The following is a 24223-nucleotide window of genomic DNA, read 5'->3' on the forward strand; positions in this document are numbered from 1 at the left end:
CATGCTATGGATGCTCGCCAATACGTGACAAGATTGTAGGGCCGCACAAAAGCTTCTTTGTCTCTAATATTGTGGCCTTTTCTCCCCGTGAAGAGGATTGCACCGGCTTCTAAAGTTTGTGATAAAATTTAACCAAAGCAGTTCCTTCTAAACACATCATTATATGCCGGGCACGTTCTGTGTGCTCCTCTAATTACTCCCCTGTTAAGGTAGTTTTAATTTTCTTTCTGTTTTATTAGGTCGTTTTCTTCTTGCTTAGCTTATTTCATAACCCATTCCCTACACTTTCTTCCACCTACTTTAATTAATTGTTGCCATTTCCAAAAAAATCTTGTTTTTTTTTTTTACCACAGTCCTGGAAAACAGAATGCCTTTTGAACGAAGGGAGTCTGTTCCAATCAGTCACTATTACAGTCCGGTCATACACATCTCAGCTGAAGGGGTTTCTGGTGGAGTGGGCCAGGGCTCTCCTTTAAGGAGACTGGGTGACTCAAAGATCTGGTAATATATCACATATTATGGGGACCCCGGGGAGAAGACAGCTGCTTCTCAGAATGGTATGTGCACAGACACAGGAAATGCAAACTCTGAGTTTGGAGTGAGTCCTTACAGTGTTTGTCCACCTTCTCCCCTCTCTGTTTACACAACTATCTTATGCTCTCTTGTGCTCTTCTTTCTCTTGGCCAAAAGTAGATTCTTTATGGATGATGATATCCAGGTTCCCAGAAGTGGGAAGGACCTGCATCATTTCTGCCTTAGCGTCTGCCCCTTTGCGAATCTGAAATACTCTATGGCCCATTTTCTCCCCATTCTTGTCTTTGATCAAATGTCCCCTCCTCCCCAGGCTTCCCCTGAATGTCCTTCTTAAAACAGAACGCCCTGCCCAGTCTCCACCCTACTCCTCTGATGCTGTTCCATTGCCGTTTTAACATCTGCATGGTTTGATCCATAGACAGTGCTGTTCTGTAATGTTCATGATGGCAAAGATTTCATTTCTTTAGTCTCTTAGGCACCAATGACATTTAGTGGGTATTCCATCAGTGAATATTTGTTGTTAGGAACTTAACTTTAGTTAAAATCAATTTTCTTCGGATCGCAGCAATTATCCTTAGGTTGACCACCTGAACATAAAAGTCCCAACTCAAAGGATTGTCAAAAAGCATGGATTACCATCAGAAAACCAACTTTAGTTTAATAATAGCAAAAAGACAAGTCAACCAGTAGGCGGGTCCCTTGTGCAAAGATTGTTGAGGTTAACATAGGCAGGAATCTGTGAGCTTGTTATCTCCATGACATCAGCACCACCAAACTTCCCAAGAGGAACTTTGTTCTCCATGGACCGTGTGAAAACCCTCCTGTCACTCCAGAGGAACACTGTTCCCCATGGACCGTGTGAAAACCCTCCTGTCACTCCAGAGGAACACTGTTCCCCATGGACCGTGTGAAAACCTGCCCGTCGCTCCAGAGGAACACTGTTCCCCATGGACCATGTGAAAACCCGCCCGTCGCTCCAGAGGAACATTGTTTTCCATGGACTGTGTGAAAACCCTCCTGTCACTCCAGAGGAACACTGTTCCCCATGGACCGTGTGAAAACCCTCCCATCGTTCCTCTTCAGGTCCAGATCATACTTCTCATCACCAGTTTCGTATCGGAGGACATAGTTACTCCCTGTACCTAATAAAAACCAAGGCATAAATCAGCTGTGGGTTCTGCAGATGTAAGAGGCCATGACACCCACTGTGAAGGGCTGAAACCTCATTTAAAGTAGATGGTATTGGGCCCCAGGGGACCAGGTTCATGGGCCGTGGCAGCACTAAGGTGGGTGCAGGAAGTGACCGTCACCCGAGTGACGTTCATAACACGTTATAAGCAAAGAGGCCTCCATTTTCTCCTTGCTATTGCACCTTCTGCAGCCGTCCCTGTGACTCAGGGAAGACGGATTCTTCTTTGCCAACCGCTTGCCAACCAAGGCTGTACACAGAAGTGAAATGCCCAGAAAAGCAGACAGAATCTTCTCTGAGATGATAACCCGGCCAGCTCAGCCAGTTTCCTATTACTGTAACGAAATACATGACATAGCCAATATATAAAGAAAAATGACTTATTTTTGGCTCTTATTTATGAAGGTTTCAGTCTAAGATCAGTCAGTCAGCTTTGTTCCTTTGGGAATTTGTCATCCATGAAAGATGAAGGCAGACGGGTAACAAGCAAATGCGTGAGCCTGGAGGCAGAGGGCAGGTTCAAGGGCATGCACGTGGTGACCTAAAGAACCTTCACTAGGGTGCGGTTGTCCCACAGCTGCTTCACCTGGAGCCCAAGCCTTTAACAAGGGGCCCCTCAGGCGACCTCTGCATCCAGACTACAGGGGCAGCTCTGGTTCCGCCTTGCACAGAGGGAACGGAAAAGCAATACTGAAGACCCCTCCTTTCTAGTCACTACATGGCCTGCATGACCATCTAATGTGGGATTTCCCTCTGTATGCTGTGATTACCATTGATAAATAAAGTAACTGCTTTGGACCTATAGCAAGGCAGAACTTAGGTAGGCAGGAAAACTAAGCTGAATGCTGGGAGAAAGGAAGCAGAGTCAGAGAAGCCATGGAGCCCTGCCAGACGGACACTGGAACTTTAGTCAGTAAGCCACAGCCATATGGCAATACACACATTAATAGAAATGGGTAAAATTAATATGTAAGAGTTAGCCAATAAGAAGCTAGAGCTAATGGGCCAAGCAGTGATTTAATTAATACAGTTTCTTTGTGACTATTTTGGGGCTAAGCTGTTAGGAAAAAACAAGTGGCTCCTTGCAATAACCATCATTCCAGTATCAGTTCATGTAAGAGTCTGAGGGTAGATACACATCCAGTATGTTCCACAGACCTAATGGAAATAAATGCAGGGGTATAGGGTTTAAAAAAGAAAGCAAAAGGGTAGGTGATGTTAAGATAAGTAGCAGGCAGAAATCATGTAAGAATGAAATTATAGTTATTTGTTATATAGGAAATACACAGTTATTTCAAGTGCTTTGAGAAGGGTTTCGTCTGGGAGAAGCAGTGCCAAATATCCACTGATTTTTTAGTATAAGCATACACAAGGAGGGCAGTGGCATGAACAACTAATATCTGATGGTTTGTGTGTGGGGATCAGTTTTCTTTAAGAATACAGACACTGGTAGATGATGCAGGATGCAGGAGATGCTCCCATACCTGTGAGTTTAAGGACTGTGAAAATTGACCTCCTTGAGTTTTTAGTTTTAGAGTCAACCAAAAACGAGAAGACATGAAGTTAGGATAGGATGGCAGTGGTCTTCAAGGAATGGGATATGAATATGGCATTACATATATGACATTATTGAAATTAATAATAATATTGAACATATAAAATAAATAGCATTATATAGGAGGAGGCACTTCTGTCAAATTTGCAATATAGCCCTTGGAAATTCCTTTAACCTTGTATTAGGTATCTATACTGCATATAAAAATATCTATACTGCATATAAAAATAATCACCGAACACAGAAACTCACAATGCTCTATGGATTGAGGACCAGACAGAGACAGGGCTGTGATGGCTAAGGGTCACTGATGGGGTTTCAGGCACTGATGGCATGTGGTCATAGTCATCTGAAGGTCATGTGATTTGGTTCCAATCTGTAGACAAGTCTTCTCAGTTTCCCTAAGGTTTGGGCAGAGTCCTCAAAACATGCCAACTTCTCTCCTCCTAAGGTTGTGTGGACACGGCAGCTGTTTTCCTCCAGAGTAACTGAGTGCAGATGCAGAGGATGGGTAGGGAGTGAGACTGTGACGTCAGCAGAGGCATTGGTAACTCCATTCTCTTGTCCATCACAGGCACAGAGCCTGAAACAATAACGCAGAAGGGAGAGCACAGACTGATGAAGAGTGCCACCGTCTGCTACCATCTTGCCAGCCAAATTACCTTGCCTGTATTTTATGACTGCCTCGAGCCTTCGTGGCTTATTTTTCTTTATTTCTTTTAATCTCTTAACTATTTGTACTCTGTCTCTTTAAAGACTTTACCTTTTTTTTTAAACCATTAACTTTATTCTCTATATTCTTTTTCTTTTCTCTCTCAAGCCTACGTACATTTATCCAACAGTGTGGTATTTTATGTCTGAATCTGTTTTATTGTGAATCTCTAGCATTTTTTTACTATCCAGGAGCATTTTTTAAAATGTTAAGCAGTTCTTAAAAACTTAAGTTGCACCATGTACAGGTAATACGGTACCGCCTGTGTCCTGCCCAGTTGAAACCTTAAATGCGCTGTTTTTATGGTAATTACGGTAGTTTCTGCCTGAGACCAGCACAGTTCAGCATGGCAGAGCTGAGTCAAGCCATTCCTGCCTCAGAGCCATTTGGTGCCCCTGAGCCACACACAGTTCCAGGCACACAGCAGTCCACACTGCCATCAAGCAAGCCGTAGAGCTTTACTCTAGGCTGTGTGTGCATGCATGCATGTGTGCGCGCGCGCGTCTGTGTGTGTGTTAATGCTTCTAGGACATTAATCATTTTCTTAATGCTTCCCTAGCCTTTATTATATTGGGATTCTCATTCACGGTGTTTTACTCTCTGGAATCTTCTGCATTTTCTTCAGCTATTAATCATTCTCCTTCAATCTCAAGTGGCTCTTCTGTGAAGTTGTCTGTTTTTGCTGTTACTTAATAAACACCTGTATGATAATGATTCACCTGTCTCTGGGCCTTAGAAACATCTCACAAATTCTCACTTTTCTCATCATCGTACGTCAGCATTTCCATCTGAAGATGAGGACAGAGAGGCCTGAGAAGCTAGGAAAGCTGCTTGAGGTTTTATGTTCAGTCACAGGTGCCTGGGGGAGGCATCTGTGGACTTGATGCTAATCTTTGTCGCCCATCAATTTAGGTGTCTCGTAAATCCCCACATCTCCTCAAGTGACACATTAATGTTTTGTAATTCATGCCCAATGGAATTGCATGACATATTATGGACACCAAAGCAAAGCAAACCTAAAGATGGAGAACTAGTTTGAATCTGAGACTGATGCAGGCTGGAAATGAAGGCATTGTTGGGAGGACTATGACTATTAATGTAAAAAGACATTGCTGCTTTATTTGATGTTCCCATGAGCTCAGGAACTTTGGGTTCTTTCATAGTCTTGGCACCACAGATGCTGACAAGAGAGATTGCTGGTAAGAAGGTAATTTGTCCATCCTTAGGTCCTTACACCCCTTGGTGTAAGAACCTCACGTATGGTATTGGCCTCACTTTTTTTTTTCTTTTTGGTTCCTGTCCTGGAACTAGCTCTTGTAGACCAGGCTGGTCTCAAACTCACAGAGATGTGCCTGCCTCTGCCTCCCGAGTGCTGGGATTTTAGGCGTGAGCCACCACCACCTGGCTTTTGACCTCACTTTTTACAGGAGAGACCTGCGCTTGTGATGTTCAGGAGTTGTTTCAAGGTCCTGATGACCTTGTGAACTCTTCCTGAGCTGTTGTCCTCAGAGCCCATGGCCTTTCAGCTGCACCAGGGTGCTTTGGGGTTGCTCAGTGTGTACCTGGCTACTGACATGACTTTTATTTTGTGTCACGGTCTCTCTATCAATCACACATCTGTAAAGCGGGCGCCATGAGCTTTCTATACATGCACGTAACGCAGAGAAAAGCCTGACGTTTGGGAGTACATGTGAGTAATTGTCACCCATGTGCTCAATTGTTTGTTTCCTGTTTAATTTGTCACCCTGTGTTATGGGGAGGGCATCATTCCATGAGGGAATTAATTACCTAGGGCCGGTGCGAATGATTTCATTTTGTCGTTTTTTTTTTTCCTGATAATTTATGGCTTTCCCAAGACCCTCTTTTATGTTGTAGCCTAATACTGCCCTAAAATTTGCTATGTAGTCCAAATTGGTTTTGAAATCATGTTCTTCTGTGTTTGTAATTTTTATTCTTATTTAGGAATTTTCCGGCTTAGCTTGACTTGTTTCTAGCCATCTTTTCTAACTTAAATTATCCCATTTTCTCTTTAGCTATGTTTTGCCTCTGGGCTTTTTACTTTTCTTTATTCTATATATCTTTCTTTTTTTTCTTACTCCGTGGTTGGCCGCATGGCTGTGTAGCTGGCCGCTGGAACCCTCCTCTACGTCTTCTGTTTTTGCTCCTTGCTCTCTTCCCTAGATTTCTCCTCCTATTTATCCTCCCTGCCTGCCAGTCCCTCCTATCATCTCTCCTGCCTTACTATTGACTTTTAAGCTTTTGATTAGACCAATCAGGTGTTTTAGACAGGCAAAGTAACTCAGCTTCCCACGGTTAAGCTAATGCCACAAACATAAAACAAATGTATCATTAAAACAAATGTTCTGCAGCATGAATGAATGTAACACATCTTAAACTAATATTCCACAACACTTCTTCATCTTTTAGAGTGCTGGGATTATATGCTAGCCCAACACAGAGGTGATTACTAATGTCAGGTGTCTTAATTACTTCCAGTGGCTTTGAGAAAATACAGAGACAAGCATAACTTAGAGGAAAAGGGGTTTATAGTTGCTCACAGTTCCAGGGTTTAGTCTATCATGGAGGGAAAGCCAGGGGCAGGAGCCTGAAGTAGGATTCATATCACATTCAGTCCATAACAGAGAGCAATGATTTGGACCAATGCTTAACTCCTTTCTTCCATTCGTATGGTCTAATATCTCAGTCAGGAAAAAAAAAATACCACCTACAGAGGGAGGGTCTTCCCAGGTCAGTTACATCAATCAAGATAGTCCTCCACAGGCATGCCCATGAGCACACCTGGGTGATTCTAGATTCTGTCAAGTGGACAGTCAATGCTAAACATCACACTCTGACACACCACTGTGATTATTTCTGTTGTCATTGGTGTGAACTGGGTCTCCACACTCATGACAATTGCCTTTATCATCTTCTGTCAGTAACATTCCAGATGGAAGATATGAAGTCTGAACGTAAGAATTTCTAGGGAAGTGACATTTAAGTTTCCCTGCGGATTAGAAAGAAAGAAAATGCTGTGTGGTGGGCGCCAGGAGTGGGCAGAGCTGCCATCCTTCAAAAGTGACTCTGTACAGTTTATCAGGCACAGTGGAAGACAGCGAGTCAGGTTCCCAGAAATGCAGGCCAACCAGGAGAATGAGAATTCCTACAGTCAGTCTCTAACAAAGAGGGATAATAGCACTAATGAAAAGCCATAATGGATAGGATAAGTTCTTCTCCAAATAGCTAATGGAGAAAAAAATGCCACGAGAAACACCTGAAACCATGAGCAGTTTCCATGGCAACCCCTGGTTTTATTCTGAAGGCATCTGAGTAAAGGTGAAGAGATGAAAGCTTTAGGCCTGCTGTGTGTATGCCAGATGGGGATGGCATTCTAAAGGCCTGATCTTAGCTGCACCGGCTACTACAGCAGTGTGATCTCTCTCTCTGTCTCTCTCTCTCTCTCTCTCTCTCTCTCTCTCTCTCTCTCTCTCTCTCACACACACACACACACACACACTCACCTTCCTTTCCCTTTTCTCTCCACTCTCATACATTAAAATAGCAAACAAGTGGCATTTTCATTTTCTGAGAAAATAAATCTGGTATCTTTAGTCTTGTATGCGTCATTTACTTAAGATTTCATTATGGTTTAGTAGATACCTGTTTCCCACAGGGGAAATAGATCCTCCAAGTATCACATGCTTTTGACCTCCGTTAACTGTGCAAATATCATCTTATCCAGTGGGTGGATGTGTGAAAAGGTAGGCTCACACAAGAAGAGAAAGAAGAAGAAGGAGGAGGAGAAGGAGAAGAAGGAGAAGGTGGAGAAGGAGAAGTCTAATTCATAGTGATATAATGCTAAGAGCTGTCTATCATTAATATAAAGGGAAATGATTTTTGATATTATTATCTAAGTATAGTAATTATTCTCTAATCTATTTCTCTTGAATATTTGCATTCACCCAACAAATACTGAGAGCTTTTGTTCATTATTGACTTTTATAGTCACAATAAAAGGACATAATAATAGAAAAAAAATGAGGTATTAGGACTTACAGTACTGGAACTGTGATTTCTGCCCTGGAATTTTTGGAGAGATTTTGCTATATGAAATTGTCCTGCAGGTTCTTCAGTTATATGTGGTTCCTTAGAAGATCTGATGGCATTTGCAGACACTCTAAGTTGTACTGGGAAAGAGAGAGTCCTTATTCCGGGTCTTACAGGGAAATCGACACAATCAGAGTAAGTTCAGTACCTTCATGAAGCACACATCCTCTGACAAGGGAGTTCCTGAATCTGGCCTGTCAGGGAGGCGCTGCGATGTAACTAAACAGAGTAGGGTAGGAGAGGAGTGTGGGCCTGAACCCAAGACTCTAAGGATCACTGGGCAATGGGAGCCAGGGGCCTGCAGAGTATCTGTAAGCCCCTAGATGTTGTGTCTGTTTTTCAGAGGACACAGTTTCCTGGAAGATAAAGAGCATCTCAGGCAATCTGTCAGTGCTTGGACCGGCGGAGGCTCTCCTGGTATCTGATTCTCTGTTTCATCCTATTCTTAGTTTCTCAAAGACATTATGCCTTTAAAGTCACCATCATTTTTGTAAGAACTAAAATCACAGCTGCTGCCCACCCTGTGTAACTTCCTATTTCCTGTTAATTATAAAATGTCAAACTGAGGGCCTAGAAATACTGCTCCCTTACCCTGGGCTCCCAATTACACACCTCCACACACACCACACTCCCACACACCATACAGAACTTCAAATAGATCAGTTTACCATACTTTGATAATAAATTGATAAGGAAACTGTCATTTATTGGCGGCATAAGGCCTTTGATCTCCATTAATCATGAATATTGCTCACAATTTGATGAATAAATGCAAACTTAACACTTTGCACTTCAATATTTATAACAGGTATTCTGTTAGTAGAGTTACCCCATTTAATCAGATATTTAAGCATTTATGACTGTTTCCATGGACATGCCTCCTATAAATAAAGGAATATGAGAGAATAAGATGTTTAAGGTGTTGGGGGACAATGCAATGTAGAAATTTTTTGAGTTATGTAATTAGTGAACACAAGCTCGATGCTGGACTCATCTCTCATTTTCCATCATGACCTTTCCGAACATTTCAGAATTCTTTTAGCCCCATCACCTGACTAGTATATATCTGAGAAAAAAGGAAAAATATATATTTATATAACCTAATGAATTAATTTTAAATAACATTTGTAAATTCATATTATTTATCTTATTTTATGTGAAAATTTATATCTTTATTGTTCACTGAACTATTAGAAATTTGTAGATATATGTTCAAGTTAATTTTGTTATAGATGGTTGTGATGTAGGATTCCCCTCTGTATGCTGTGAATACCATTGATTAATAGAGAACTGTCTTGGGCCTGCACAGGGAATAGAGGTAGGTGGGGAAAACTAAACTGAATGCTGGGAGAAAGGAGGATGAGTTAGTGAGGAGCCATGGAGCTGCTGCCGGAGACAGATGTGCTAAAACTTTGCTGGTAGGCCTCGACCTCGTGGTGATGCAGAAATTAATAGAGGTGGGTTAAATTAAGTTATAAGAGTTAGCCAATAAGAAGCTAGAGCTAATGGGCCAAGCAGTGAGTTAAATAATATAGTTTCTGTGTGATTATTTTGGGGATGAGCAGCCGGGAACCAACAAGCAATTTCTTACAACATGGGTTGAGTCATAAACTGGAGATTAAAGTGGCTGAAGAGATTTACTGTGTAGTTTGTGTGCTACTCTGTGCTTGACCACATGAGGGCAGCATAGTATCTCTTAAGACAGCACACGAAGGTGGGGATAAAATCTGGTGTTCAGCCCATGTAAAAATCATGAAGATAAAATTAAAGCTAGAAGACTCTATCATGGGCTTTTTATCCAAACTTTCACTTTCCAACAGAAGGAACTGAGGTCCAAGGAGACCAATTAGCAAATCCCCTCAAGCAATTGATGTCTTTGAAGGTAGAGTGAAGAACTATTTGGCATTAAGAGCTGCAATAATAATTACCTCAACCAAGCACCTAGATATTTTAAGAAACTTCAAATTATATACTCATATTATGTGTGAAAACATTTTGGCTGAAATTTAATATTTCCAATAAGGAATTAGCCTCAGAAATGTTCCTTTCTGGAAAAGCAGACAAAGACAGAGGTGGAATAACATTTCCTAAAGACATCAGGAGAAGCTTAAAGGCGGAACAGCGAAGCGTGGACTTCTTGGCGTCTTCGTTAGTATTTCCGTCACAACCATGCATTTGTGAGTCCTCTCAAAATGACAGCATTGTCTCTGAGAAACAGCAGAACCCTCGGGAACAGGGCAGAGCAGTTCTGCCTAGACGTTTCTCATTTTTATTTCTGCACACCCACACCATGGTTATATAACAGGCAAATACATGCACAGACAGTCAGAGCTGTGGAAACCCGTTTGCCACCGGTAGCATCCTGGCTGGAATACCAGGGGGAGGGAGTGCTTAGGTCTTTCTCAGAAAGCCCCTTTTCCCACACTTCTCAGGCAAATTAAAGATTGATGAGAAACTTAGCTAAACATAAAACCCTTCCTGTCCAACTGGACCTCGCCCTCTCCCTCTGTCTCCGGCAGGTATTTCCCTGTCTTCTCAGTTCTTTCCTTCCCTGCTGTCTCTATTGCTAACTGCAGCATCACTCCGGCAGCCTTGCACAATGGACCTGTGGTAGGTAGTTGCTGCATCATCCAGAACAGGACCAGGGAGGGCACAGTTATTCGATTATTCTTGATTCTAGATGTTTTTGTCAGGCTGTTCTGGAGATGTTTGCAGTGATAGCGAATAAAGACACTTGCTTTCCGTAATTTGGGTGACCGGCATCAACTCATCGGTCAGTCTGAATAACAATAGCTTGATCCCTTGGACATCAGACATGGGAGAGCCGTCCATGGCTGCCTTTAATGCTGGACGCTGGCTTTTCCTGCCCTCAGACACAAATGGACACTTTAGTTTTCCCCAGATGCGGGCTTTAAGGTCTTTGGATCAGAATTCACGTCAGCTTTCCTGGTTCTCAGACCTTTGGAACTGGCCTGATCTTGATCTTCAAACTTCCTGCTTGCTGATACACCCTGTAGACCCTGGGGCTTGCCATGGTCCCTAACTCTATGATAATACCTCTCTCTCTCTCTCTCTCTCTCTCTCTCTCTCTCTCTCTGTGTGTGTGTGTGTGTGTGTGTGTGTACATTGTTGTCGGTCTTTCTCTGAAGTGCTCTAATAATGGAAACTCATATTGTCTTTAATACATTTTCAATTAAAAGCTGAGATCAATTTTTACAGCAGTTTATAAGTTGATACCATTATTAATTCAATGAATAATGTATTGCATCAGAAATGATCTAAGCTGACCCTGGCTTCAGTCCTCAGGTTTCTCACTGTGTCTGGCACTCAGTAGGCATTGAACGGGTATGTGCTGAACACAGGGACACACAGATGCTGTCCATTTTTACCATTTCCCTCATAGCGCCAGTGCTGTTCCTTCCTTCATGTATGAGAATATTAAGGTTATTAGCTTAGTGCAAAGGAAGTGCTTAGCATTTTGTTGCTAGGATACTACTTGGTGCAGCTATAAAGCTATGCATTTATAATGTTCTACGAAAGGACATGTGAGCTGAGAAAACCTTAAAATAATGTGTAAAGAGCAAAGGCAGTCTTGAGTGAATGGTTTGACGTGGGCATGGCAATGTCAAGGACCAGTACCTTAGACACACGCGAAGGTGATAAATCCTTCCCGATTAGGGTGAAGCTCAGAAATGGCAAAGCTTAGTCTAGTCTGCATATAAATATTGCAAGGTGTGCAAAAGATGAGCGACTTCAGCTTCTTTCTCCTGGATGATTTCAGTCTGAGACCGCTCAGAGAGACACCTCCTACTGAGGCTAGAGAACTCTAACTCACTGCGCAGTCTGTAGTAACTGAGCCAAGGGTCTGAGCTTCTCCATGACTGGTGCGACTTGTGTAGCGTACACATCTGACCTCAGATTTCCTTTGTCCATCTGTCATTTTTTCAGCATCTCTCCTATCTTCATTCCCTTTCTGGTAGTTCTTAGTCAAGTCAAGGTGCCAAGTCACACAGGATCCAAAAGGACATAGTGGATTCTACGTGTGATTAACCTACTGATGGGGAACCTCCTTCAGCCAATGACCTTTGAGAAGCTAGATCAGGTTGGGAGTGACTTTAGGTACCAAAATGCTATAACCCAGACCCAGAAAGACAATTATCACAAGAAGTTTTAAACGTAATGCAAAGAAAACCATCACACAAATCACAATCCCAGAGAACCTAAACAACAATGAGGACTCTAAGAGAGACATACATAGGTCTAATCTACTTGGGAAGTAGAAAAAGACATGATCTCCTGGGTAAATTTGGAGCATGGGGACCTTGGGAGAGGGTTGAAGGGATGGGAGAGGAATGGAGAAGAACAGAGAAAAATGTAGAGCTCAATAAAAATCAATTAAGAAAAAATCCCATTCACCATACCAAGATGTTAAATTCTGTTCCTGTTCCTCCTTGTGATCTGTGAGTTCTCTTTTCATGAAGGACCCCTTATTATACCATATTAGGAGCTAGCGTGGGATTCCTTTATTTACATCCCTCCCTCGTCTGAAGTGTTTCCCTTCAACCTACAGTGAGGATTATTAACATAAGTTCCAGTTTCTAGTCAGTACGCTAACTCAGGGTTCTTATTTAACTCACTCTAGTAACATATACAAATTCCTCAGCAATCCAGCTTTTTGTATGACCCTGCTCATACAGACAAAGCCCAGGAAAGTGACTTATCTTCCAAATTTGTAGGATGAGCGGAAAGGCGGTATTTTTATTCTTCTAAGGAAAGCTGGCTGTTTGGGTGGACTGCATGTGCTGCTGCTGGACACCATGGCTGTCTTTTTCAAAGCTTCTCAGTGACCTCACCCTGCCCACCACAGTGAGTCTTCTTGGAACTGTGTTCTCTCTTCCACAGTTAGCATTCACACCTGGTCTTTTCCTTCCTGTGAACTTTGAAGGACGTGTGTTCACTCAACAAGGAGGTCCAGTCTCTTTCACCACACCGCTTGGTTGGTTCATTTCAGTCTTCTGAGATTTTAAAATGTCTTCCTCAACCTTCTTCTCTCAAACAACACACACACTAGGGACCATTTTCTTCATGATACACTACATCAAAACTATGTTTTCTTTTTTATCTGTTTGACTCACTTATCCGTGACTCTTCCGTATAACATCTGGAAATTCATGATGGCATAAGCTTGTCAGTACTGCTGGCTATTGTATTTAATGGCATGTCCAATGTCCTATCCATAGCAAAGTGTCAATAACTTAGAAATGAGTTATAATAAAAATGTAAATTCATTTAATGAGAGCTGGAGTCATATTCTAACCAAAATCTCTTGTTTAGGATAAAACTTTGGATATTGTTTTTGAAGTGTTTTGTATTAAAAACACTCTTTAAATTTGTATAGAGTTTCTAAATTTTAAAATGTGCATAGTAGGGGGCTGGAGAGATGGCTCAGAGGTTAAGAGCATTGCCTGCTCTTCCAAAGGTCCTGAGTTCAATTCCCAGCAACCACATGGTGGCTCACAACCATCTGTAATGAGGTCTGGTGCCCTCTTCTGGCCTGCAGGCATATACACGGACAGAATATTGTATACATAATAAATAAATAAAAAAAATGTGCATAGTAGTGTGATCAATTTCCATATTAATGCTAGTATGTCTTAAATTAAAATGAATAATTCTAGGAAATTTTTGTTAGTGTTTAGTACCAACTGACCACGATTCTACAAAACTTGAAAGGTCAAAGCTCATTCTTGCTATGGCTCAAATGAGGTTACCAACAGATCAAAAGCAGGGCATGTATTATGTGTCCAGGACCTAGAAATCTTCATGATAGAGGCCAGGACGAAATCAAGAGCTAGCTACCTTACCCTACTGTACTTCATGAGCTTGTTGCTGCTTAGCGGGGTTTCCTGTTTGATTGTTTAAAATAAAAAATGCAGTATATAAAAAGTAATTAGGTTTTAAGCCCATTAAATAGTCTAAATTCATTACATAGTTACATTGATTTGTAATTTTTATATCTGAGAAATAATTACAATTATCCTTAAGAAGATGAATCATTTAACGATAGAGAACACAGAATCACAGTTTTCAAGCCTGCCAGGCTCCAGAGATGAACCGTGGGTCTGACCAATGGTGGTTGACAAAATGTTTGAAGTACCTAGCTCTGGCAGAATAAATAACAATAAAGATTTGATGAGATTGAACATATGGGCAGGGGCCTGCACTAAATAAGAAAATAAAATGCTGTTTGGCAAATCATTACCAAAACACTAAGGAAAATGAAAGTGAAGACTGTGTGCCGTGTATCCAAGATGGTGAGCTGAGTGCCACAACATTGGAGGCCAGAGATGCAGCTCTTCCAGTTCTGGGCACATGTGATGTTCAGACCTCGTGTTTGGGCCAGTCAGTTGATGCATTCTGGTGCTAATGAAACAGGAGGTAGAAAAGATGGAGTCCGTGTCCCAAGCTGAAGCCTCAAATGGCATATCGAATGAATTCAGGTTATGTTCATGGGGCCTGCACTCTTTGCCATGAGAAAAGCATGTCTTAAGGAGCGTCCTTCAGCCTGGACACTGAGATGAAGAGGCATCTCAGTGGAGTACAAAACAGCCTAGCCAAGTGCTGAGGCCATCAGGTCATGTACAGAACACTCGCCAACTTAAGCTTGTACAAATGATTGTTTCTGTTCCATTAAAGTTTAGCAGGAGTGTTTGTTAGCTAGCATTTCTGTAAGCAGAAGCCCAATTAGCTCTCATAGGGACAAAGCACTGTTAAATACATAGAGAATTTATTAAGGGAAAAAATTAACAGAAAAATACTTACCATAATTAAAGATAATATCAGATATATTTGAACCAAAATAATATCATCAGCCTGGAGTACAGTTTTAAAGTTTCTATCTAGCATATTCAGAGCCCCGAATTTGATTTGCATCAGGAAAAGGAGAAGATTTACCCATGTTAATATCTCAGAACAATTAGTTGGACAGGAGCCACTCTGGCCCTTGTGGGTGCTGTATCATTTCCTGATGCCAGGAAGCACTTCTGGTGCAAGACTCTAAAGAGACCAAAGTGCCTGCCCAGTGGCTCTTCCCTGTGAGCTTATGGGTGACCTTCAGCAAGCCGTGTGTCATTTTTACAGTTACGTGTGCAACTGCTGGTTCTTCTAATGTGGAAGCCCTGTCATGATGCCCCTACACTGTAATGGAATCATCTTGTATGACTTTGCATTCAGCCCTTTTGTTATACAGAGTCCATTCTAAACAAGGAACCGATTGTGGCAGCATCCTCATCTCTCAAGCACGGTGTTGCAGATCAAAGCTCTGTCAGCCAATTTGTCAAATGCTACCAATGCATTTGAGCACACGAGTGCTTTCCTTTGGGTTTTCCACCTCAGTTTTTTAGCACTATGAAGGGAATGTTGCTCTCTTTAAAGTTACTGGCTGGCACATTCTCGCATCGTTTGTGGAGAGTGAGTATTCAGTAATTGTTGCTAATTGCCTCTGCTCTCCACTTCACATTGCTACTACAGACCTGGCAAAAGACTCTTTGTTCCGATGAATCCCATCTTTGTTTCCAGACACTAACCATTCTTTTGGAAGGAATGAACACTGGTGTCTAAAGCAAGAAGCAAAGACACAATACACAGAGAAGGAAAGTTCTAGCTGGTATATGCATCATCAAACACACACACACACACACACACACACACACACACACACACACACACAGAGAGAGAGAGAGAGAGAGAGAGAGAGAGAGAGAGAGATTTCTAAATTAAAGGCCCAATTATTTTTTCTTTCAAATACTCAGAAAATCCAGTTTCTGAGACGGTTTCATGAGATTAGCCTAAAATAGTCATGATCATTACCACATTAGTTCCTATTTTTATCACATCGCTTAACTAGCACAAAGAAAGAGTTCAGTAATTTTTAAAAATAAACAAGTTAAGTAAACAGAAGCATATTTCAAAGATAATTTGGGATTTAAGTACCTTTAAAGTCAAACCTTTGATTACTGATTTTGAGACTATGAGTTAAAGCATGTTATATTCAGTATCAGCAAGTTTGTAGGTCAATAGCGGTAGATGCTCGAAGAATAACTTACATGATGGATGAGCTACAACCACTCAGTAGAATCACCTTCCTCACCACTGTGACATTTTCTACACGTTAGAGATCCCAAGGTTAGAGACCCCATGATTACAAGACCTAAGTGAAGTTAGTATCATTTCTTACAAGGGACAAACTGTGTAAACCCAGAGGATATTGATTTTCACAGGTACCTGAGCTATTGGTAACTGACATTTATATTTTTGTTCATCAAAATCCCATAGCATCTACCAAGAAAATAATAAAAATTGACAGATTTATAGATTGGCATTTTTTCTACTTTCTGTCTTTAACGGGGACAGTACAATCATACTATAACAGAATTTTGTTTCTATTAAGTTGAGACAATAAGCAATGCTAATATAACAAATTATCTATCAAAATTTTCCCTATAAATAGCAATGGCTCCTTTCTTCTGTTGGTGACATTTTAGGTGGTAAACTCTGGAATAGCTCATGGAACAAGGCAGTGGTTCCGGTTCTTAGTTCTCTGATGGATGAACATTTGGAAAGAAACACACAAGTATGGAGAAAGCATATTAAAATCATTCACAGAGACAGGGAGGTCTTATCATCAAGAGGGCAAAAGGAGTGACTGGATAATAAGCCTCTCCATATTTCTGCATCTACACACAATTTCCACGCTTTCCAGATTCTGCTGGAGGGACTCTGTCTATTGTGGCTGTTTTGAAGGTGGAGGTGGGGCAAGTGACCTCAAAGTCTAGCGAGGTTAGCGGAGCTGATGGGGAGTAGCTGTCTATATGCCAGGGAAGGACTTAGTCACCAGGGAGAGCTAGCTGATCTCAGTCAGCCTACGCAATACTGGGTGTGCATCAGCCAATGGCAGATTCAGCCTAGAGACAGAACTAGGAATTATATGACCCAAGAATTATCAGGTTGATTCATGCACAGCTGAGATGAACTGGACCTCAGTCTGAATGAACTTGGTTCACTTTAGGTGATCCTCCCTCAGGTTTCCACAAGTGACCTTGAACTCACACAATGGACACTGTTCAGGGAGGACCAGAAAGACCAGCTGACCAAAGAATACATCCTACTCTCTTTAATCCCTCTACGTGAGCTGGTGAAGAAAGCAAGCTCCAACTCTAAGGTTCAGTAGGATAAGGTTGAAGCCGTGGAATGCAAAACAACATTCAGACAAACAACTGTGCTCCTGACATATATGCAAGTCCATTGAGGAATAGGCTTTGTATTCTCTTCTTCATATGACGATGTTGTAATCAAACATGGGTGAGGGTTTTCCCTTTTCCTTATGGGTAGCGGGTGTCTGTATCCATGTGTGAGAACTAACAATAACATCTCATGCCACATGCTAAAAAGGACCATGAATCACCATGGCCAGACATCCTCAGATCCAGACCCATGAAAATAATAGCCCACTGCCTGGGGACTGTCTGGGGAAGGGTGTGGGGGGGAGGAGGAAGGAATTCTCAGCCTCCAGGGAAGGCAGCGTGAGTGTGCACTGAGTCATCGGCCCTCACAGAGACTGGAGCACTAAGGCCTTCCCTTCACTGACAGCAGCCTGGATAAATACAGAAAGTATAAAGATGGTGAGGTTGTCTACAGAAAGTGACAAGGGAAGCCTGGCGTTCACAGCCACATTTGAGTTCCCATTCCCCAACACTGCTGCCTGTCTGCCTCTTGTTTTCTATACAAGACAGAAACAGGCTAGAGAAGACAAGGAGCTGGCAACTGTCCTGACCACGTGGACATAAGGAGAATGAGTACCTTTCTCTAGCACATTGGAAGCCTCCAGAGGGAACTTTACCCTAGCAGAGGATCCCAGGGAAAGGTCTCAGGTGGACGAGCATTGGCCAGAGTGGCAGGAGACTAGCTGGGTCAGATGGAGCCACACATCGGTATCATTGCACAGAACCAAGAGGAGAATCTGCTCGAGGCCAGCATCAGTACCAACGTCACTTCTCAGCAAGCCTGCCTCAGATGGAGGAGCAGTGACTCCCACGCGAGGAGTTCAACAGTGAGTTCCTGTTGCACAAGGTCATCTGTCCCTGTTCCCTGCCTGTCTGTTGGTCCCTGTTAGGTAAGGGCATAAGGTTTAGGAGTGTGGAGGGGCATGGCTGAGGGGCCTGTGTCTTTCGTTAAGATTATTTCAGGAGCGTATTAAGCACTGACAAGCCGGAAGGACCGAATCAGACATGAGACTGCAATTTTAACTTGCAAACTGGATTGAATGTTAATAACAATAAATATTCATAGATTATGAAAGCTTTCAAGATGACATCTAGTGGTTGGAAAAGAACAGACAAATGAATGTGTCTGAAAATACTGACCAGAAAAAAAATATAAAGTCATTTTACTTTTGTAGCAACCATAAATGACTTATAATGACCAGTTAGAAGCCTGATCAAGGAAATACAGGCGTATTTGTAAGGAAAGCTTGCATTTATGAATAGGTCCATCTTAATATGTAATTCATCTGGGCTTTAGATAGCATCACACTTAACTCTCGTAATGAATAGGGTATTCTTCTCCCTGTTTACACAGCAGCATACTGAAGCCAGAGGATGGTAATAACTTTGCCAGAGATGAACAACTAAGAAGTGATGGATGTGGGAAAAATTTGAGTAAGTACCATGTCCATGCCAGTTCCTGTCCTACTGGGACTCCACTGCCACCAGCTCAGGTGGCCCGTCAGACACGCTTCACAACGAGCGTCTGCTTTGTTTATTGCAGTCCAGATGACATAAAAGCATCCATTCAGTATGGCTCTTCCTAAATAGATATGTCAAATGTCTATGATGACTCTCTGTCAGTTCAAGGCCTGATTCCTCAGTTTAAAGACCATAAAATGGTGCAGTCTTGGCTTCCCTGTGGTTTTCCTTTGTTTGGGTGACATGCGTGGGTGCCATGGAGACCGTCTGCAGACAGATGTTAGCACATTACAAACATTGCCTGTTCTTGCGATGCCCAAGATGAGAGCTGTGTTAGCATGGTGTGGCACCCAGCCATCTGGGTCTACTGAGGTATTTAGGGACACACATTCACCAGGTGATTCACTCCTCTTTGTGACCTTCTCTTCAGATTTCCTAGAGCCTCTGTCCACTTCCCTTCGGGAGAATAAGAGATAGGAGAAGGAAAAAGTAGCGTTCAGGATCAGACAGAGAAAGTGACCTTCATTTTTTTTTTTTCAATCTTGTAGATACTGGCAGAACTCTGATGCCAAGTGTTGACTGGGGCCTTTATTAAAATTTTCTTATCATTAGTATTCCAGGACCCAATAACACAGATTACATTTTCTGATACTTACATATATTCCCATAATTTTAAACTGTGAGATTGTGAGTTTTGGGAATTCATACTTGATCGGTGCTCAGTATTTGGTTGAATCTTCCCCGTCTATTCATGATTTCCAGGGACTGCTTTAATCTATTTATTTTATCATCAAGCTATGACACACTTATTCTTGATATATTCTGTATATTCTATACCTTAATATTTACCAGTAAGGCACACGTTTTCTCTCATTGATGTTGCTGCTATTCCAGAGATTACTATCCATGGACTTTTTTGAGTCTTAATACTTGTTTATTTTATTTATATACTTTCATACTTGTTTAGAACTCTTTCTTATTTCCTATATATAAAATGATTCACACATGCAATTCCAGCGTAAAGGAGGCTGAGGCAGAGGATTGCCAATGCCGTAAGTATGTGGATAACCTGGGATACAAAGTGGGCTTCAGGCTAGCCTAGGATACAGACCGAGACCTTTCTAAACACCACAAGCAAACAAACAGAAAATGTAAAATAACTTGGGCTTGATCCCCCAATACTAAATAGTTGTTTGTGAGAACAGGTCAAGCATGAATCTGTTATTCATACATTAGTTGAGGAGGAAAAAGTGATGGAACAGAAGGAAGGGTCTGCATTCACTAATAATGCCAGAGAAGTTGAAGGGTTTGGTTCAAGCACATTTTTTTTTCCTGAGATCCATGAGAAAGGGAAAATGTAAAGAGAATATCTAACTCCACCTGAAAATTTAAAACACAGCTTTTCAAAGTGCATTTTTAGCATTCCATAGGTGTCTGAGGTGAACTCTTGTTTGACTAACTGGAGACCACGTCCATGAGCGGCTTACTGAGTACAAAGAATACCTGAATAACTCAATGTATCCAATTCTGTTGGTGGTTGGAGGTGACACTCTTGCAGCCAACATCTGTTCTTTTACTATTTTCCATATTGTCTTCACAAAAGCTAAAACAACCAAATAACAACATAGACCTTGCTTCATTGGTAAAGGCGGTGATGTCCTGATGAATTTATTAGTGGCCATCCAAAGAGGTAGCTCCAAATATTTAGCTGTCATATAATGGCCGAATCTAACAAAGGAAACATCAATCGTTGCTGCCAGTGAATATTATATATGGTGATTACATGTGTAAAAGTTGATTTGAAGAAACGTTTCAAGGTATATATTTACACTTCAGCATGCATGGCCAACACTCTGGTATGTGTTCAAATAAAAAGTAAGAAGATTATGCTCCCACTGCCTTGACTGATACTGCGGTTGGGATTAGGGAGCATTTCCTGAAGAAGAGGGATGGTCAGAGGCTAGAGACAATGGCTGCCGTTGGTGTGTTCCTCTGAGATCATGGGTTGGTCATGGAGGAGGGCTGGCGGTAGGAAAACACGTATTCAACCTTCACTTCATCAGTTAAGTGGCCCTGTGAGCACCACTTTAAAACAATATGTTTGCTCTATAGAGGCTGAAGGAGAGATGCAGTGCCCTGGATTCACTTTTTAAAATGACGATGTCTATCAGTGTCTTTAGTATTCCTCTGAGCCTTCCTATAGCCATCACACTGAATGGTTGTTTAAAAAAACGCAGTGGCTAAAAACTCTTTGAACTGTACTTCTCTCTTTAGCTGAACGAGGACATCTGAAACTCCATCTCCCATTTCCCTTCATTGACACTAACTCAGTTTGACAGCCCATACTCAGGAGAAATATATATCACCGTGTGGACTAGTGTTGGCCAGCCATTGTAATGCTCTCCCAGCCCTGAATGTATAAGACAATTTCTGAATTCTATTTTGTTTGCAGCCCACTACGCTAGGTAAACACGCAGATAGATTGACTGCCTTTGTCCTATGTGAAATCCACATTTGATTATTGGATAAACAATTTAATTTTTTTGAAATTTGTTACATTGAAAAGTACTCAAGAGCCCCCTTAATAATTTTCTTTTTACTCTAATATCCATTCATTTGTAAATTCATAGCATTCCAGATGTCCACTATGACCACCAAAATCAGATATTTATGCACAAACATAAACTATGTAGGTAAACCTAGGCACAATCTCAGTTGTGTAATAAAATATTCATTTAAGACTTGCCTTATGTCAGTCTCAGTGGGTGATAGGATTTTTCTATGATTTTTATTGATGCTTTTTATTAAAACTATTCCAAAATTAAATCCATCATTATAAAATTAGAAAATACTATTTATATATTATAACTTTGATTATGTTTGGCTTGCATCATTTGAAGTGCTGAAGGAAGTATCATTGGACATTTGCTATCTGATGTCTTCCTTCCCAGTACAAAGGAAGCTCTGTACCTTGGCAAAAGTCATCTTTGATCTCTCCATGTTTTAGCTCCTGCATTTGGGAGAAGATTGTATGGTCTGATATACTAAAGCAGTGATTTTTTTTAACATAGCTTATGTTTTGATTATTCCTAAGAAAAGCCATTAAATTTATTTTAAAAATATGTCTTTGTGACCTAATATATACGGGGCTGTGAAGGTGGGTTGTTCCCAGTATTGATGGACTTTGCTCCTTGCCTCACAAATCCAGGTGCACAATCCGGTAAGTGTCATTCTCTGGATATGTAGGAAACGGTGTGGGATGTGGGAGAGCACAGGAAAGTAGTCTCTCACAGGACTCTGCCCGTCTAAGAGAATGTGACACATCTCCAGATAGTTAAGAATCTGATATCACAAATGCGGTGGAGGTAGGAAGTGGGCAGGATGCCACCAGCATTCCAACGGCTTGGCTTTTCTCTCAGAATCAAATTCAAACTTGTTCTTTTACCACATCTGTGATTTTCCTGTTTGGCCAAACGTCAGAATCTAATGCCTGCCTTTCAAAATCTGATATGCAGGCTTCACCCCCAGGGGCTCTTTGGCTTATTCATCCAAAGGTGGATCCCCATGCAGCTACAGAGCTTCATGGTGAGCTCCATCTCATTCTCCTGTGTTCGTTTAACGTCTCCCATCGTGCCCAGGTCTTGCTCCTGTGACTTTGGTCTTCCCAAAGAGATATAAATTGGTAGAATTCATTCTTGGGTACTTTGTTCAGATGGATCCAGTGGCTGGTATGTATTCCCAGAGTCACAGACATTGGATAACACATGTCTTGTGACCAATGATAACTTAGCTAATGCTCTCTGAAAGCCTGTGGGTGGCCCTCATTTTGTAGAAGGAACCCAGGGCATAAAACAGCAATGAAGTATACATGCCTGTGGCAGATTTGAGATGATGCAGTTAGTCCTCAGTGCCATAAAGCCCAGCATTGCCAGCTGTCCCTTTGTCTTTTCTTTCACATCACTTATGTATGCCTTTACCCAAGGTCATCTCTTCACATCAGCCAAAGTCCCAAACTTGGTCCTACTGTTCTCCTGTCTCCGTTGAATTCGCCATGTTTACTCATAAGCTTGAGTAGACACGAAAACCTCTTTTGCAGCCAAAATATGTCTACTTAAATATCACCATGTTTCCTGTGATATAATATACCAGAAAGTTTTAGCAAACATCCATTAAAAGGGAAAAACCAAATTCCTCGTGTGATAGTGTGATAAATATTTAAAGAGGTGATGAGACTGCTTAGGGTATTATTCTTTTCTGATGCAGGCCTGCCGTCAAGACTTCATTGCTTGAAATGTTGAAGGGAGAGCACAGGAGTTAAGGAATACTAGATTCGATGCATCTAGTATTATATAAATCCATTTAGATGCCATGGGTTATTAATACATGTCTGTTTAATTTGGGGGGGGTGGCAGAGTATTGATTGTCCCTGTTTCCCTTCTCTGAGCTGCTTCTGGGCAGTCTGGTGGCATACGGAGCACCGCTCCAGTCCTGACCCATTGACCTAAGCATCGATGAGGTCTGAGTTTGGAGCTTTTTCATCGGAGGCATGCTTGAAGCCCTTGGGAGCTCATGGCAAAGCTCTTGGCCCGTGAGATGAAAACGAGGCAGCGAGTTCCTCTGTCCTTAGACACACAGGAAGACACATTATGTCCTTAGTGGCACCGGAAGGGGACTCTGATAGTTGTATTTCTCTCTTGAGACAGGGTCTTGAGTGGTCTAAGGCATAAGAATACAGCTTTGGAGTCAATAGCCTGGTCTTGGTTTTTCAGATCTGCACTGGGAACTTGCCAGAACCATGAACCTGCGATCATTCTCAAATCTCTTGTTTCCATTATTTTCCAACCGGATAATAATAATACGTAGTTTGAAAAACAGTAGAAATAAGTTGCTTTAATATTTACCTCAAGGTCCCTCATCTGTAAGAATGAAATACCAAGCCATACTCTTACCAGCTGGTTTAATGTTTATGGTACTAAAACACATTTGAAGCACTTAGCTAAGACTAGTTCACTGCTAGCAAGGGTTAGCCAGAAACCAACAGCATACTAGGAAGGCAGACACAAGACAGAATGGAGGCACCAGAACTTGATTGCACCTGGAGCCCCATCAGTTTTGAAAGTGTATTTTGCAATGCTGGCGTCAATGATGCCACCAAACTCACAACTCCTGTGTTCTTTGGACAAAGCCTGCATAGCTCGCTTTGTGAGGTGTGGAAAGGATGGAACTGATGTCCACTTTATCCGAGACCTCAGGTCATGGGTCTCTTTCTGGAAAAAAATCTCTGATTAGAGCCAGCCTAGCAAGAAGGGAGGAACACTGGGAACTCTGCTGTCATCAGGGTGCATATGACTGTTTGACTTAAATCCTTGGCATATACATGTTCT

This window comes from Microtus oregoni, unplaced genomic scaffold (genome assembly GCF_018167655.1).
Source record: "Microtus oregoni isolate MIOR12 unplaced genomic scaffold, Mior012 000010F_ref0000083, whole genome shotgun sequence".
In the NCBI taxonomy this organism is placed as follows: Eukaryota; Metazoa; Chordata; class Mammalia; order Rodentia; family Cricetidae; genus Microtus; species Microtus oregoni.